At 41.8% G+C, this 15,251-nt stretch overlaps 1 protein-coding gene across 4 annotated transcripts in view; it reads right to left on the reverse strand.

Annotated features, from left to right (window-relative positions):
* Positions 1-9,523, reverse strand: part of NLGN1 (neuroligin 1) — an 895,563-nt gene extending 886,040 nt beyond the window's left edge. For 2 of the 4 annotated variants that reach the window (XM_043473708.1, XM_043473706.1), the window contains exon 1: positions 8,772-9,523. The gene's annotated coding sequence lies outside the window, so the exon portion shown is untranslated. Of the gene's footprint in view, positions 1-6,962; positions 7,679-8,771 lie in introns of those variants that run through there. The other 2 variants (XM_043473710.1, XM_043473709.1) reach the window with 2 other exon arrangements.
* Between the last annotated feature and the right edge of the window lie 5,728 nt (positions 9,524-15,251).

Consider the following 15,251-nt stretch of genomic DNA (forward strand, 5'->3'; position numbering starts at 1 on the left):
CAAGACACTGCCACATCCAGTGGAGAGGTGGTCAGATAGATACCTGGAACACCCACTCCTCTTACGATCTTTACTTGATACAAACATGCCCACTAAAATGTGAACTACTGTATTTAAAACTCTATATCACTGTTTTCACTTTCAAATACACCTTCTTAAAACAAAAAGTAGAAGCATCTGTTTCTGACCCCAAACACAGATGGAGCTGCTAATTATCATTTTAATTCAAAAATCAGTTTCCCTGGAGGCAAGGAGCCCAGGTCAGAGGTGGTCACTGTGGGGCAAACTGCTTCAAGCCTGGAGCCTGAAAACAGTGCACTGCCGAGGCAAAGATGTAACTATGAACACACGCTCTAAAATGCCAGAGGTAACGGAGAGGATTGTCAATGTCCATCACAAAATTTGCTTTGAAACAAAGAGAAATCAGATCCATTCTTTCTTAGTTCACGGTTCTTTTACCTTGTGGCTTTGGTGTTAAAGTTTCATTGCCCCTTTCTACTGGTCACAAAGCAAATACTTTAACAAAATGACTTCAGCCATTCACCCTCCATCTACCCTGCCTTAGTTTTCCACCTGTCTGCAAATTACCACGTGTATCTCTGTCAAAATGACTCAGACATCACCAGCATCTTCTTTCCCTGAAACCGTACTACACATACTGATGGGAGTATAATTAAGAGTTTATTGCACACAATATTGTCTAGTTTCTCAACATATATTCATTCAGGAAAAGACACTTATTGAATGATGTATGACACCATTCACTCTTGTACATGTATGTATACATGTACATACATAGACTTTCTCCTTCCAAAAGTAATTTGAAGCAGCTTATGATAAAAAGGAGATCTGCAAGGAGATGCAACCAGTCCATCCTAAAGGAAATTAGTCATGAATATTCATTGGAAGGACTGATGCTGAAGGTGAAACTCCCAAAACTTTGGCCACCTGATGCAAACAACTGACTTTTCAAAACACCCTGATGCAGGGAAAGATTAAAGACGGGAGGAGAAGAGGATGACACAGGATGAGATGGTTGGATGGCATCACTGATGCAATGGACATGAGTTTGAGTATGAGTTTGAGTAAACTCCGGGAGTTGGTGATAGACAGGGAGGCCTGGTGTGCTGCAGTCCATGGGGTGGCAAAGAGTCGGACAAGACTGAGCGACTGAACTGAACTGATGGTAAAAAGCCCAAATACAATCAAATCTCGACTGAATCAAAGTTTAAGTTCAACAATGGATTCAAATAATGAAACAGGATAAAGGGAGACAATTCAGGACCCCTTTTTCAACTGAACACAAAATTGGCTCTGAGCTTCCATGGAGTCAGACCAAAAAATGAAAATAAGGCTTTCTTTGTTTAAAACTAAAAAAAAAGACTCATCATGTTCAACAAGATACTGGCATGTGAGCTAAAAATTAGTTCCCTCTTCTAGACTCTCTAAGTGAACAGGTATCAAAAGCAGAGAGTGATGTCAATTTGGGCATAACTGATATCAAGTCCTTCTGCATGAGAATAACTGGCAAAAAGTTTCAGTCATTTCTCATATTATTTCTAATTGACAATTATAAGATCATATGACAAACACATGACAAATTATAAGATCTTACATGCTCGTTACATGTAAGAAGATCCTACATGCTACTTATAGATCATGTAAGAAGAACATGCTCTGGTTTAACTATGGTTTCTGTTATGTGATATATAGGTATAAGTTGAAAATGTAGGGTTTTGGATTTATACATGAAATGTAGTATTATTTGGTGTTTGTAATTCTTCTATATAAGGCCCATTCCTACATTTTCTGATTCTTCAGATAATATTAAAGCAAAAAAATCTCTGGAACATTATGAAAGCAAATCATTCTACATCAAAAGCTTTCAGCCTGACCTGTATACACTTTGTATCCACGGATCCAAGGACTGCTTAATTCTTGTGTGTGTGTGAGGACTTAATTCCAGTGTAGACATTCCACATTATTAAGAACTTCAAGGAGGTCAGGGTGTAATATTTATGGCATATCATATTAGGTGCCCTATTACAACTATTGCTTCCTTCCTGTCAGTTAACAAGAGCTCTGGTTTTGTTTAAGTGTAACACTGCTATGTCCATGGGAAAAGCAGATCTCTCCTCCAGGCCCTGGGAAAGACCATGATTGATCAAAACCAATCATGCAATGCATCTCTTTGGATGGGTCATAGTTTTAATCAATCGGACATAAAGGGAAGTCTGCTGATAGCTTCTGGGAAAAAAATTCCTTTTTGATAAAAAGAGAGATTTCTCCGAGAAGACTTCCTCTCTTTTTGCTTTGGGTGAGACTATATGAAGAGGTGGTGTTTGGCTCTGTGGTAACCATATTGTTTGTTTCGAAAATTGGGAGCCAAGAGAATTATAGCACAACTGTCCCAGAGCAATGACAGTTCAAGGGCTGCCAGAGGTAGCCAACTGTAGACCAGTATAGTCTAGAATTCCAGTACTCTTGCCTGGAAAATCCCATAGATGGAGGAGCCTGGTAGGCTACAGTCCATGGGGTCGCTAAGAGTCGGACATGACTGAGCCACTTCACTTTCACTTTTCACTTTCATGCACTAGAGAAGGAAATGGCAACCCACTCCAGTCTTCTTGCCTGGAGAGTCCCAGGGACGGAGGCGCCTGGTGGGCTGCCCTCTATGGGGTCACACAGAGTCGCTCACGACTGAAGCGACTTAGCAGCAGCAGCAGCATACTCTAGAATTCTTGTTCTGAGAGATAAGTCTTTACTGTTTAGAATTTTAATTGGGCATTTTATTGCCCACATGCAAAAGTTTCATAATAAACATCATGTTTTATATTGCTATATTCTACACAGAACTGAGCAAAACCTGGCATTCAACAAACTCATGGAAAAAAATTGTAATCAATCAGATAAGATCATGGGTCATGACAGCAGTACTGATACATCTTTGTAAGGTGTAATTCTTCTCTATAAGTGTACCTAATGAAAGTAAAAGTTGCTCAGTCATGTCCAACTCTTTGCAACTCTATGGACTGTATGGTCCATGGAATTCTCCAGGCCAGAATACTGGAGTGGATAGCCATTCCCTTCTCCAGGGAATCTTCCCAACCCAGGGATCAAATCCAGGTCTCCCAGATTGCAGGTGAATTCTTTACCAACTGAGCCCCCAAGGAAGCCCAAGAATACTGGAGTGGGTAGCCTATCCCTTTTCCAGGGGATCTTCCCAACTTAGGAATTGAACAGGGGTCTCCTCTTTACAGGTGGAATCTTTACCAGCTGTGCTACCAGGGAAGCCATACTTACTGTATCCAATGGAACTTTAAAAAAAAAAAAAAAACCTACACTGAGATAAATAACTAAGCCACCTAATTTAAAGTTACTATAGTCCATGCTAACACACCTGAACAAGAAAATGTTATTAAGCAAATACCATCACTGGGATGTACTTTCTTTATACAAGCCTTAGGAAGGAGTATTAAAACAAAAGATCTGTATTTTCTTTCCTTGACAACATTTCTCACATAATTGACTATCTAATTTATAATTATGAATATCAAACTTTATTGCTTTATTCAACAGATTGATGAAAACAAGGTGCTGACTCCCCCCAAAAGACAAAGTTAGGAAGAGTAAGATGCCTCCATTCTGCTCATTATTTTTCCAATTAAACTACCATCCAGAGGAAAAAGAAAATCACAGTTTTATCACAGTTATTTTATGAATATTTAGCATGTGAAAAAATTACATCTATCCTCTTCTACGACTATTTACTTTTTTTCTTTACTTTTTCTCCTTTCTAAATTCTAAAGTATTTAGGTGAAATTTTACATATTCATTTATTCTTTCACAGTGGCAAAAACTTTTAGTTTTCAGCCCCGAATCTGTTTCCCCTTCTTTTTTCATAGATTCTGATCTTCTCCAAGGTAGTGGCATGCCAAAGGAAAGACACATTTCCCAACCTGTTAGGTACCTAGAAGTAGCCATTTGACACAGTTCTGGTACGTATGGAAGTCTATGGGGAGAATGTCTACATGACAAGAAAGACAAAATGCTCAAAGAGAAGGCTTGTTTGGTCCTTCCTCTCCCATTTTTTCTTTTTTTAATCTCATCAAGAGCCCTCTCCCATTTATTAAACAAGAAATCAAACAGATCCTTACCACCACTGAAGTGCAAAGAAAAAGGGGAAGTAGGAAATGAGGAATTTCCTTCCTCCAGACTCCAATCATTCTCAAGTTCTCAACTCAGGATGATTTTACCTCTAAGAGACATTTGGCAACTTGTGGAGAAAGTCCTGGTTGTCATAACCGGGTGGGTGAGTAGGTGGGGTGTGCAGAGGCCAAGGATGCTACTAAATGACCAGACACCTCTCACACACACACAACGAAAACTTATGAGCCCCAAATGCCAACAGTGCCAAAGTTGAGAAATCCTGAGCTAGAAGACCCTCTGTTAGCTTCCCCCACCCCCTCCTTCTTTGGGCCTAGAAAGCAGGCATGATGTCTGAGGAACAGCAGTGATCTTAGGACCACAGGAAACCACCAACACAAAAGATGAAGCCTGATTCCTTGTTCAAATGCTTAAGCAACTCTCTTCTCCTGCCTTTTATCATTAGGAGAGATAAATAAATTCTTATTTACTTAATCCATTATTAGCCATATTTTCTGTTGCCTCACAGCCAAATGTATTTATAAGTAATACATGTATCATTCACTTATGGTCTACTTTACGTTCAGACATGGAGCTAAGCATTCTGAATGAAATGATAAATTAGGTATATTTTTTAACCTCTGGGAACTTACTCTCCAGTGAGGAAGCCAATCATCAGCAAGTGTGAATGGTGGGCTACTCCTAGCATGGATAACATGTGGGAGCTCACAGTAAGGATAGCAGGGTGACAGAGAAAAGAGCACTCTAAAGAAACAAATGTTTTCCCATCCTACAGTTAAGATAGTAGAGGGGGGCGGAGAGGAGAGTAGAAAGTAATCCATAAAGGAAGATTAGTATAAGGAAAGCACAGAAGCCTAAAATGTCAAGTAGTATTGGGGAAAATGGTAAGGAGGAGTCAAGTGAATGAAATGAAGAGCAAATTGGGGAGGAATTCCAGGTGGAAGGTATTTTAATCTAAAAAGGGAGACCTGGGAGTAAACTGTGAAAAGAATTGAGTGCCCTCAGAATTATAGATATTAGCATCCAAAATATAAAGAGCCACTGGCCATGGCTAATAAAAGATCTGTAAGACCATACCTGTGTTTTAGAAAAATAGTTAACAGGTAAACTGGTCTCGGATGATTTCATTTACAAATAATTAAATATAATTGAGGAATCATAACTTTCTATTTACATTCTAATAAGATAGATACCAAACTTCACTTCAAAATACTTAAATGTGGCAAAAGTGTTTTGTTGAACTGTTGCAGTTTCTGACGTTACTGTTAGTTCCAATTGTGTTTTGTTTACAAAAACTACAAATTAATATTTGTTAGATAATTCATAAAATAATTCCTTTTGTATAAAAATTTTAAAAAAGAATTCTAAAAATAAATGATTATTATGTTTTGCTTTAAAGAATGTTAGAGATGGGTTTGTTTCAGCACATGGAAACCCAGAGAGGTATTTATCAATTATACCCACTAATCAATACTGTCCCTCAGAAAGTTGCCAATAACATTGGAGCATATGTTTATATCTGTATTCTCTAGCTATAGCTAGTTCACTATCCTATAAAAATTGTAACTAATTAAAGAAATGTGAAGGATGGTATAGACCCTGTCACTGGATAACCATGTGGAAATAATAAAAGTAGAATAAAATATAAGATTTTCAGGGTTGGAAGAGACTTCAGAGTCAGCGAACTCAGCCAACCATGAAGAGAGTCATCAAACATTCAAATACTCTACCTGTAGCAAAAGGAGTTCTCAGCCTACCTTCTATGAATGTATATTCCATCTTCAATTTCAAAACAATTCAGACATTTGTATTTGAAAATATGTTATGCCTAAACATAAAGGAAAAATTCGCAAAATGAAGCCCCACTAAGGGAATAAAAGACTGAAAGTACTTTAGAGTGGAAGGAGGGTGACTATGGAAAGGAGAGTTGCTTCAGGGGGCTTTTCGGAAAACCTACACTGCAGGAAGTCTACTACAGTAGGCTGAAAGACTGACTCCCTCAATTTCTGCTTATGTTAAGAGGATTGGAAAGACTAACTGTAGAATAGCAGGCTTACAGATAACAGTTACTTCTTTTCATCAAACCATGTAATCGGAAGGCCTGAGTAATGATTAACTTCCACTTGCTCTGTGAATCACTCCATCACTCCGCTGAGCAGGTAGACTTATATTCATTCTCTGCCAAGGGCACGGTAAACCTAATGTTTTTGTACTTAACATTTAATATTTTAAGTACGTGCCTGGCCCTTGCTTCTGAGCTCATTTCAGAAAGCTGGTGTTCTGTTAGGCTGATTGAAATGCTGAGGCATGTTATACCTTTCACACACATGTACCTCCACCTTTCCCAAGTGATATTTTTATATCTACGATCCTATTTATAATTAAACACAATTAATTTTTGAGAAATATGACTGGAATCTTCATGGGCGGCATGATCATTTATTTAAGCAAAAATAGTCTACTGTAGTTTCAGTATAAAAAGAAGGAAAAAGTATATGAAGTATCTATAAAATGGCAGAGTAACAGACACGAGGTTAGTTATCCGAATTTATGTTTCCTAAGTCTTATATGTATCACTATGGTCCTGGAAATGAAAAAAGAAATAGTATAATACCTTTGTGGAGAGCAACTACTCATGATTAAGAATGATCACAAATGAATCAAATATTAGACACAGAATTTTCCTCATCTCTACAACACTCTAACAACCTCTTCTGGAATAAATCATTCCCACTAGAAAATCGCAACCTAAATAATTTTAAATTCACTGCAGGTGGCTTTTCATTTCTACTCACAAAGCATTGGGCTGGCCGGTCAGGAGCCAGGAGCCGAAGGAGAAGGTTGGAAATGTTTGGACTCCCTCTCTGTTCTGCCCGGGGGACTCGACTGCCCCACAATGCATAATCTATTAGCTGCTCTTCGCGGGGGATCTACGGAGTGACATCTCGACCGGAACCACGCAGATCTGAAAACCACTTCGCAGGAAATGTGGGGAAGAGCAACTTTCCTAGCCCTGTCAAACTACAAGGCTGCACCGGCCCCAGAACGAGCCGGAGGGCCCGGGAGGGAGAGCCCGAGGCTGGAGGCAGCTCCTCGGCGCTCCGCCCCGGCCTCAAGCGAGGGTTTTCTCGCGGAGGAGGCATTGTTCCTCCATCTGCTCAGCCTCCGCGTTTCGCCAGGAAACCCTCCCCGCTCTCTGGTAATCTTTTCCCTAACGCTTCGGTACCTCTCTGCCGATTTCTCGGCTCCCGGTCTCTGGTCCCTGGACACCGCTCTAGGGTGAAAGGCTGCAGCGACTGGGGCGCCGCTCTAAGGCGTCGGAGGCGACTGCACTCGTCCGCCGGAGCTCGGGCGGCGTGCGCGCCTCGCTCTCGCTTCCTGCCTTCTCTCGGGGCTCTCCGGCTCGGACGGGCTCCCCCGGCCTCTTGGCCCTACTCTGGCTCGCCTTCCCCGCGGTCTGTACTCACAACCGCGCCGCGCGCTCCGCGTCGCCGCCGAGTCGTCGGCGCGCCGACACGACGCCCCCCGGCCCGCAGACCCGGACGCGGGCTCGGAAGGGTCAGCGCGCCGCGCGAGGCGGGGAGGAGGGGCGCGGCGAGCCGGGGCAGGTGGGGAGCGCGGGGGGCGGCGCGGGGCGGGGGGAGCGGGAGCCCAGGCAGAGAGGAGACGCATTAGCTTCTTAAACGCCAGTAAGGACAGGACGGAGGGGGCAGGAGCGGAGAAGAGCGGAGAACACCCACCAGGAGGTGTGGGCAAAGGGGGCAATTTACAAAGTGCCGGGGCGCGAGCTGGGAACGGAGGAGGAAGGAGGCTGGAAGGAGGAAAGGGAAAATAAGGGCAAGTTCCCACCTCTCCCCAGAAGGTCGAGTCTGAAAACGCTTCCCCTGAACAGAGTTAAACAGGGACTGACCGTGTTGTGCAGGGTGGATTTTAAAAGGAATTAAGTGTCGTGTAGTTTTGCCTAGACTAGACTCCGCTCTATCTCGCTCAACTCTGGTAAATGACCCTCCAAGTAAATGAACTGCCAGAAAGAAATGGAAGCTGAATTTCCTCCGCGGCGGAGTCGTCTAGAGGTACTGGCTGTTCGTTACCGGAAAATAACAATCTGGGAGGTTCCACGACCCCCAGTGCTAAAGAAACCACCCAGTTCATTAAAGTTCATCATTTTTTATTGGTTTTATTTTCGTCAGAGGATAGAGGTGAGGGGTTGGCACCAAGAAACGTTTAAAACAGCTATCTAGGTAGCATTCTTTTCCAAAACGATGCAACGACTTCCTAAAACAGCTAAAAGGGGATTGGGAAACTCAGTTACTCGGCTGGGAGAAGGGAGGGAGGAAGAGGGGGGAGAGAGAGGCGGGGGATGGGGGGGCAGGGAGAGAGAAGCATTTAAACTCTAACCGACGTTACCACCCCCAGCAACCCTCTTCTCCCGCCCCCGCCCCAACCCGACGGAATTGAAAAAGGGTTTAGCGTGAGGAGGAGAGAGCAGGGCAGGGTGGGTGGAGGTGGGGTAGACGAGGGAGAGGCGAGGAGTAGGAAGTTCTCGGCAATCCCCGAGATTCAGGAAAACGCCGGAGCTCCGTGGACGCAGGAAGCTCCCTTACCTTTCTCTCTAAGCCCCGTTTGCACCTCATCTGCAACCATAAATACTTCGCGATGCTTAGTGTGCAGCCAAACGATGGCCGAATGTTAAACAATTCTTCCCTCTCCCTCCCCTTTGGAAAAAACAGGCTCAAAAGAATGTTAATACTGTTCTCGTTATCCATCCGCTCCGAAACATTCCGCTTTGTCGCGAAGAGAAACGAAAACCCAGCGCTTGGGCACGCGTTTATGTATTTATATATTATGCGGTCGGTATATAAACATATATACGTTTTCTGCGTATAAATCCAAAAAGAAGAGCACCACAGATGCCTCTGAAAGCGGGAGGGGACGGGGAAAGGAAAAACTTGGCAAGCCAAATGTATCCAAAGATTTCGTACCAGGAGCCACCTGCTTCAATATGCAGAATTCCCGAGAAGATTTAGAGGGAGAAGGAAAAAAAAAATTAAAAATAAAATACCCAAAGCACACACTTGAAACTGGAAGACGACTAAGACGCGTGGAAATGGAGAGGATGAGACGATCTCCCGAGGGTACAGATCCGTCAGCTAAGTGAGCAGTCGCCTCCGAAAATCACAGTCGAGGAGGTGGCTGCAGACGCGTCCCCTGCTCCGGTCCCCGCCGCCGCCGCTGCTACCTGTAGACACGCGCGCACACACACACACACCCGCGCGCACCCACGCGGGCACACACACAGCACAACCTCCTCTCCCTCTCTCCCCCCTCTCTGTGGCGTTGCTGGGTGCAGGAGTCTGAATCAAGCTAGACCCATCCTCCCGACCCCGTCCTGCCCCCGCAGAGCCACGATTCCCTCCCCCGCCACTCTCTCTGCGCCCCGTTTATTGCACAGCAGTCCCTTCCCTGCAAGCCCCCTCCCCCGGGCCGGAGCCACGATCGCCGTGAGGGTGGGCCTCGGGGGCATGGGTCCAGCGGTGGCAGACGTGATGCGGGTCGTGGTCCTTCCCTTTTTACAAGTTCCGCCCTCCTCCCTCCCTCCTCCAGCAGCGACCGAGCATCCTCCGCCCTCAGCACCCGCAGCGCCCGCGGCGGCAGGAGGGGTGAAGGGCCCCCGGCGTCACGTGTGACGTTCTCCGAACCCCTTGCCAGAGCGGGCGAGTGAACCGCGCGGCCGGCAAGCTGCGAGGCCTCCGATGCGATGAGTTTCTCTGTTCTACGCATCCTGATGCTTTCCTTCCAGGCGTTTTCGTCTTGGTGACTGAGAGTGAGGAGTTGGAGGCAACAGCCTTCTACTATGCTTCTTCAGTTTTTTCTTTTTCTTCCCCTTCCCCCTTGGTAGATCCCTTGCCACAAAACTCGCCCCTGTTTTCTGTTTCCACCAGCCAGAGGCAGTTAAGCTCCGAATTAAAATGTTGGTTGTAGTCTCGTCCGTGGGAGTCGTGTAAATGCAAAGCCACTGCCTCTGGTCTCTTCCCGCTGGTTGCACCCACGTCTTCTGCCCCTGGATTGGTGATTTTTAAGAATTCATCATAGCTAATCAGTGTTGGCTTTTGTGATGGGTGTGACTCACTATACCACATTGTTTACACCTACACACCTCCTAGCAGCTTCTCTGTGTGAATTTTAAATGCAAGTGAGTTGGGGGACAGGGGCCTGCCAAGGGAACCTTTGAATTAACTGACTGCAACTTGTAATAATATTAATAAGAATAAAATTCACAAGTAGGAAATCCCTAGGAGAGATCCGTGACACATGGTCTTGAAAAGTGTTTTTGCTTGTTTAAGTGCTTGCTTCATATTTCTCATTTGCATGTAGGCTTTAATCTGTAAAATTCAGGTCAAAGAAAGGAACTTCAACCAACACTTAGAATGCAGTTGCTCTAACGTATTACTCATTAATTAATAATAATAAATAAGAAACCTAAGGTTCCAGAATATGTGATCTGATTTTTGAAAAATGATCTTTAAATATGACATATTACTCAGTCATAAAAAGGAACAAAATTGGGTTATCTGCAGACATGTGGATGGACCTAGGGCTTCCCAGGTGGCGCTAGTGGTGAGGAGCCTGCCTGCCTATGCAAGAGACATAGGGACTCAGGTTCAGTCCCTGGGTTGGGAGGATCCCCTGGAGGAGGGCTTGGCAACCTACCCCAGAGTTCTTGCCTTTATAATCCCATGAACAGAGGAGCCTGGGGATGGTCGATAGGGTGGCAAAGAGTCCAGCACAACTAAGCAACTAAGGATGCAGCATACACGTGGAAGGACCTAGAGACTGTCCTACAGAGTGAAGTAAGTCAGAAAGAGAAAAACCAATATCATATGTTAATGTATATATGTGGAATCTAGAAAAAATGGTATAGATGATCTTATCTGCAAAGCAGAAATAGAGACACATGTAAAGAACAAACATATGAATATTACGGGGGAAGAGGGGAGGAGGGGTAGGAAGGATTGGGACATTGGGATTGATACATGTAACTACTGATTCTGTGTATAAAATAGGTAACTAATGAGAACCTACTGTATAGCATAGGGAACTCAATGCTCTGTGGTGACCTAAATGGGAAGGAAATTCAAAAAAGAGGGGATATATGTATATGTATAGTTGATTCACTTTTCTGGACAGCATAAACTAACACAACATTATAAAGTAACTATATTCTTGCCTGGAAGATCCCCATGGACAGAGGAGCCTGGTGGGCTACAGTCCATGGGGTTGCAAAGAGTTGGACACAACTGAGCAACTGAACACACACACACACATATACCAATGAAAATAGAAAGTCTTAAACATGACGTATTCCTCCTGCTTAAAAGGAATTTAGTACCATGTTTTTCTTGACATAGTTTTAGAATTCAGTGTATCTTGTCAACTTTTCCTACCCCCTCCCCGCCCTTTTCTTTTGAAGTAACGTTTAGGTGATGTGTTGACAAATAGTAGATTTTGATAATGCTCCCAGGAAAGTGAAATTTCATTCAAGTAAAACATATATCTGATTCTTGGTGACAGAGCTACCCTGCCCAGTTTATCTAAATCCTGTGAAAGTTCTCTGGAATCTGGAGAGTTCTCTAGAATTTCCTTAAAAAGATGAGAAATAAGTATCTATTCCAATATCAATGAAAGTACCTGATTGACTACTTTCATCTTTCATGGGATTACACAATTAAGGTAACCTGATAGAGGGTATCATGACAATCACAGAACCTTATTTCTTTCTTTTTAAAAAAGAAATAAGGATGATTTGCTATGTTGTCCATAACATCTTATAGGAAAAAAACCCTAGTGAACATTTTGGCCCACCCAATCAAAGAATATAAAGTTTTGTATACTTCTTTTTTCCCAAGGCTATGGGTACTGTATTCTAAATGCATCCGTTGAAGTTACTATCAGAATCCTAAAGGTAATGACTAAATGTTTTTCATTTTTAATATTTGGTACTTATAGTATAGATTAATTCTAAATAGATTCTATTGTGTTTTTTCATTATTCTTTTCACAGCTATACTTTATCAGCTGGGCACTATTATCTCATTTTTATGTTAATCTAGCAAAAACTCAAGAATTTTAACACAATAGAATTGTCATACAAACAGCATTTATCACTATCTGTAAATACAAGCAAATGAACCAAATTCTCTTGCCTATTTTTTCTCCACTTTCTCAATTAAAATCCCTGAGGGAGATAAACCCATACCATACCACTGAATCCCACAAGCAATTTAAAAAAGAAGAAATTTTGCTTTCTATTTTTCTCTTCATTTGTTGATATGCAGTTAAGAGCTGGGACTCTGGGATCAGATTGCTTAGTTTGAATCCTGGATCTACACTTAATATGTTATTGCCTGGTGCAATAATCTCTCTAAAGTCATATTCCACTGCTGCAAAATACAGATAATAATAGTATCTACTTTGTAGGAATGTTGTGAGGATTATCAAAAAAAAAATGCATGTAAAGCTCATGACACAGGAGTAACTAATTTTTCAGGGTTCATTTGATTTTTAGTGTCTATGTGATATGCTTCCTCCACAGATTCAAACTTCAATATATGTAGTGACATTTGGGCTTAGTGTTAAAAGCTGATCATGAAATTTGGTTGCATTTATGATACCCATAACATGAAAATAATTAATGATTAGTGAATTCCTAGGTCCTCCCTCTTTTCTTTTTTCTTTATGGGGCTGTATCTGTCTTCTATTAGCTAATTTTAGTGTAAGGTAGCATATTAAATGTAGATGAGACAGAAAATGAAACACTAAATATATGAATAGGTGATGAAGGCATCAAGAAAATATAAGAAATTGGACTCAATTTACATTGCAGGTCATGTCATCTTCCAGGTTGTGACATTAACCACACTGAATTTCATGGTCTTTTACCATGTTACATACTATTTGGAATAAATACTGGAGCTCTCTGTAAAATCAATTACAAATAAAAACCTTGTGAAAATTTCCCAAACATATCTGTTGATCCATAGATGTGAAAGAAGATGTTAATATAATGCATTTGTAAAGTATTAGCATTTTCTGGGAGAAAAAAAAAAACAGGTTCAGAAGAGACAATCTATTGAGTGGAAGTGGGGGAGAAATAATCACCAGGGGAGTAGTGAAACTGACTTTGAAAATGTATGTATACAAGTTAACTGTTGTGATGGTAAAATTTCCTTTCTCAGAAATAAAAATGAAAATATCAGAAAAGAATGTAGGCTTGAGGGTGAATATTATATTGTATTTTCAGATACTTCAATACAGTGGTATGTAGACTTAGTTTGCTTTCAGTCTAGAAAGTCATTAAGTGGGAAGATTTTTTTTCCCAGTAATTATATATATAAAGAAAATTAAACAGCAAGTTCTCCTAAAATAAAGAAAAAGCAAGAATATTACTCCATTCTTTGAAAAGACCAAAGACTCACAGCAGGCGGTTAGCACTTTTTTTTTTTTTCTTTCAAGGGGCTTCAGAAGAAAAAGTATTAATAAAATGTTATGCTTAGATGAAATTTTACTACAACCTTTCTCATAAACATATGTATTCTAGTTAAAATAGGTTAAATATAAATAATATACTGAGAAAGAGTTCATAGGGGCAATGAGAATTAATATTTCAGCTCTGAAAGAAATAAAAACATAAACTCTCATAATCTGTCAAACTGTGGCAATGCAAGGTAGACCACCTGCTCAGCTTCCTGGCAATGTTTTATTATAACCTGGACAAAAGATCAATGCTATTAATACAGAAGACAGATCCCAACTTTTAGAATTCCCAGCATAGTCTGATAGTGTTTAGTATCTATTTGGCCACAGTCCACCTGGTCTCTAAGGTTAGTGCATCCACAAACCCCTTCTCCATTCCATACAGTCTGTATAGCAAGGTCAAATTCATCTTTTTATCTAGTCCTTACCAAATCAAGAGGCTTCCCTGATAGCTCAGTTGGTAAAGAATCCGCCTGCAATGTAAGAGACCCCAGTACAACTCCTGGGTCAGGAAGATCCCCTGGAGAAGAGATAGGCTACCACTCCAGTATTCTTGGGCTTCCCTTGTGGTTCAGCTGGCAAAGAATCTGCCTGCAATGTGGGAGACCTGGGTTTGATCCCTGGGTTCAGAGGATCCCCTGGAGAAAGGAAAGGCTACCCACTCCAGTATTCTGGCCTGGAGAATTCCATGAACTGTATATTCCATGGGGTCACAAAGAGTTAGACATGACTGAGCAACTTTCACTTTCACTTTACCAAATCAAACCATTCTTGAAAATGCTTAATGAAACTGTTATCTCCTATCATGTGAAATGTAAGCTCCTTATCCTGAGATCCATATTTAACATACTCTCAATCCCATACATCTTTATTCAGCTTCTTTCATTACTTCTCTTCCTAATCTCTACATTTCTCCCAAAAGATAAAATCTGTTGGTCTCCAAGGACAATTCTAATGATTTCTTTTCTTGGGCTGTCCATCACCATCCCTGCCTACTAAACACTTCCAAAATTACTACCTCAAAGATCCATTCCATCAGAAATTATTTTCCCTTATTTACTCTGCATATAACTAATGTCCACCTCCCATAATGCAGTTGTACAGTCTCTCTTGTGTTACCATTCTTTCTGAATCTTTCGTCTCTCTTAGCTTATTTATAGGATACTAAGCAATCTCTTACTCCAAGACCTTTCCATTTACTATCCCCTCTTCCAGTATCTCTCTTCCTCCTAATTGGCTCTATGACTCCGTCCCACATTCATATGAGATCTTTGCTCAGGTGTCATTTTCAAAAGATATCTTCACCAACTCAACTATGTCAAAGAGCATTTTCCTCTTCATTTATCCTGTCTTCTTAACTTCCTACGTTTGCTTCAGAATACATATTATAACCTGACTATATTTGTTTCTCCTTTCTAAAAGGTAGGGCTTATCAGGTGGTAAAGAATCCACCTAGCAATGCAGGAGAAGCAAGAGACAGGTTCAACCCCTGATTCAGGAAGATGCCCTGGAGTAGGGAATGGCAACCCACACCAGTATTCTTGCCTGGAA

This window comes from Cervus canadensis, chromosome 7 (assembly GCF_019320065.1).
Source record: "Cervus canadensis isolate Bull #8, Minnesota chromosome 7, ASM1932006v1, whole genome shotgun sequence".
NCBI classification, from domain to species: domain Eukaryota; kingdom Metazoa; phylum Chordata; class Mammalia; order Artiodactyla; family Cervidae; genus Cervus; species Cervus canadensis.